Raw genomic sequence first — 3,502 nt, 5'->3', positions numbered from 1 at the left:
AACATACTTACCCCCCATTTTACAAACCGATTGGTTTGTTCGCGAGAAATAATATCAACCAATATTTATAATTCTATAGTCACAAATCTACTAATTAAAAAAAAAAAGAATGTAGATCATAATTAAAATGTAGTTTGACAAAATATATCAAAATTGTAGTATAAATATGTTAAAATTATATTGAAAAAAATATTAAAGTTACACAAAAAATCATTTAAAATAAAAAAATGAAAGAAACTTACCTACTTATATAATATATATATTTAATTTTCAAGTTCCTTAATGAAGATCATATTTTTGGCTTTTGCTGTAGCTTAGTAATTTAGTATTTAGTTATGGTGTAATGATAATGATATGGTATATATCAAATTGTATGGATAAACATAAAAAGTTTCATATTATAAATTATTCATAATAAATTGAAAGGTAGTTTTAAAAAATTTTAGTTTGTTATAGTAGGAATTCATTCTGAATGGTTTTTAAAATTTAGTAGACTAATAAATATAGGTAATATACGAAATTTTATAGATACTTATAATTTGAACTTTGATTAGGATCATTACATAAAAACAAACGTTTTTTGGTATAATAATAGGTTATATGCAGGTATACCTACGTTAAAAAGGCCTGTTTATAGGTATAAACAGGCCTTTTTAACGGCCGTGTGTCATAACATAAGAAAGAGCTGTACTTAATTATACTATTACATTTTTCTAGCATTATTATTATAATTATATAGGTACTATAATTGTATTTATTATTGACAATTGTATAACGTATTACATTTTATTATTTTAGACTTGTATTAAATTCAATTTTATTATATTTCAAATTTCAATATGTGATGATTAAAGTAAGTAATTAACATTTTTTATGATATTATATGGTGGATCCAGAAGGAGCGAAGGGGGCATTTGCCCCCACCTCCAAATCACCATAGTTTCCCATTGTCGTACATTGTGTTTAGCCAATTTTGTAGCAAAATTTTATATTTTTTGTAATTTTGCCCCCCCCCCCCAAAAAAAAAAAAAAATAAGCCCTGGATCCGCCACTGACCTAACTTAGATTTACGTATATATGAGTTATTACTTCGATCTTTTCTATTTTATTTAATTATAACATTTTCTACTTTTGAAGTATTCCTATATAGGTATTTAAATTATTTTATTATTAAAACAATAGTAAATTATATTCCAGTTTGCAATATACATTATTTTTTGTCCAAATTTAAAAATCCAACTATATAATTTAGGTGGGCCTCAGTACACAATTTAGGAGGGGGCCTCGTTGGAATTCGCCGACTAAACGACCGTTAAATCCGGTCCCCTCGAAAATACGAAATGTCTGTTGGTCGGACACACCCACAATTCGAATTTTTTTCCATAAACCTATATGATATTCGAATTTCCTTAAACGCGATTATAATATGTAAGTTCATATGTATGTATACATATAAAGATTATGTACGATCTATTTGACGTAGGTACTTACAAGTTACAACGACGGTGGTTAAATCATATCGTAGCTTATAAATGTTATCGTACCTTACCTACCTAGTCTAAATTTTAATCGTATTATTTTACCAAAATAAACCTTTGCAATAGGTAAACCATTGTTTTTTTTTTTTTTTTATTTAAAGGAAAAGGCTTCAACAACTTAGGTTATTAGCCTGACATTAAATTATTACATGGTATTCTTCTTAAAATTAGTTGTTACATAATATATACATGTTTTATTGTTACAATTTTTTTATAATATTTGTGATATTTAAAAAGGTTAGTATTTTGTCTGATTGACTTTCGCCAAGTGCTTCTGCTATGGTGGGTGGCATGTTGAGATCGGTGCGAATTTGGGAATATTGAGGGCACTCTTTCATTATGTGCTTGATGGTTAATGCGGTGTGGCAGGGTTCACATATTGGTTGGGGTTCTTTACTGATTAGGTACGAGTGAGCGAGGAAAGAGTGTCCGATTCTGGTGCGGGTGATTGCAATGTCTTGGCGTCGGTTGAGATTTGGGGAAGTGTTGCATTTTTTTATTGTTTTTTTTTAATATTTTTGAGTTTGTTAGACAATGTTATTGAGTTCCAGTAGTTTTGCCAAGATGAAAGGATTTTCTGGTTTATAGAGTTTTTGATGTCGATGCTGGATATGTTGTTTATTGTAGGGTTTAGGATGGTTTGCGTTGCCTGTTCGGCATGTTTGTCTGCTTTTTCATTCCCTATAACTCCGGTGTGAGATGGGACCCACATGAATACAATGTTTTTTTTCGATTGGACCAAGCATGCTTGGATGTTTGATGTTATTTCATTCCTTGGTGATGTGTTTTTGAGTGCTAGTAGGGTGCTGAGAGAGTCACTGATTAGGAGTATATCGTTAGTCTCTAGGGTATTTGCGAGTTTTACCCCTTCAAATATGGCGTAAACCATTGTTGAAATCGAATAAAACGTAAACAGTCACAATATGGGTCTCGTAAAATACAAGTAGATAGTCGATAGCCGACAAAAAAAAATTGATCGCAGATTATTCGATCACTCGGTAAATCGAAAACCTACAAATCGAATTTTTAACTCAGTCCCCTGAATTTCGAATTATCGAGTGACTACTGTATTTGCAATGTTAATGACATCAGACATGTACAATTATAAACACTTAGTGGAGATATTATAAATATTTACTATATACTATAGTCATAGATTACAAACAGCGTTAAATATTTTAGAATATTTTTACACAACTAAAAAAATAAGTATAAACATTCTATTAAATTGCGACTTGCAGAACCATTTTAATTAGGTATAGGTATTAAAAACATTAAAATTATTTCGATTAAAATAAATTATAACTACAGAATATATAACAACAATTCTACAACCAATTTTAGGAAATTTGCGACATAAAAATAATTAATCCACATTTGCATTAAAATTTTAAACAAAATTATTAAATAATAACCTATACCTATATAATATTATATGCAAGCCTGGGCATAAACGCGTTAAAAAGTTAAAAGTTAAGTTAATTTTAACTTTTAACTTAACTTTTTTAAATTTAATTTTCATTAACTTAACTTATTTTAATTGATAAATAACAAGTTACTTTTAATCAAATTCAAGTTAAGTTTATTTATAAATAATTAAATAATAAAAATAAAAATTATTATTGATATTACATAACCATTTAGGTACTAGAATAGGGAATTACAAATATAGTTAAAATCAATTTCTTAAATAAATATTTTACTGAAGTATAAAGTTGGCTATATTCTCATACAGTTTTAGACTTTTAGTTCCCTGAAAAAGTATTCAGAGTTTAAAATTAAGTACATTCTTAAATACCATGTTATTTTTATTTAATAATTTAAAAAAAATGTATAGTACTTATCTGTATTAGTGTATTAATAAATCAAAAGGTTGTATTTGTTTTGGCATTTTCAATTTTGTATTTTTTTCGTACCTACTTCATAATTCTATTAATTCAGTACCCGTGTATAGAAAAGCTATT

Source organism: Acyrthosiphon pisum, chromosome A2, assembly GCF_005508785.2.
Source record: "Acyrthosiphon pisum isolate AL4f chromosome A2, pea_aphid_22Mar2018_4r6ur, whole genome shotgun sequence".
In the NCBI taxonomy this organism is placed as follows: domain Eukaryota; kingdom Metazoa; phylum Arthropoda; class Insecta; order Hemiptera; family Aphididae; genus Acyrthosiphon; species Acyrthosiphon pisum.
The sequence above is the reverse complement of the archived record's forward strand: the minus strand, read 5'-3'. Positions refer to the sequence as shown.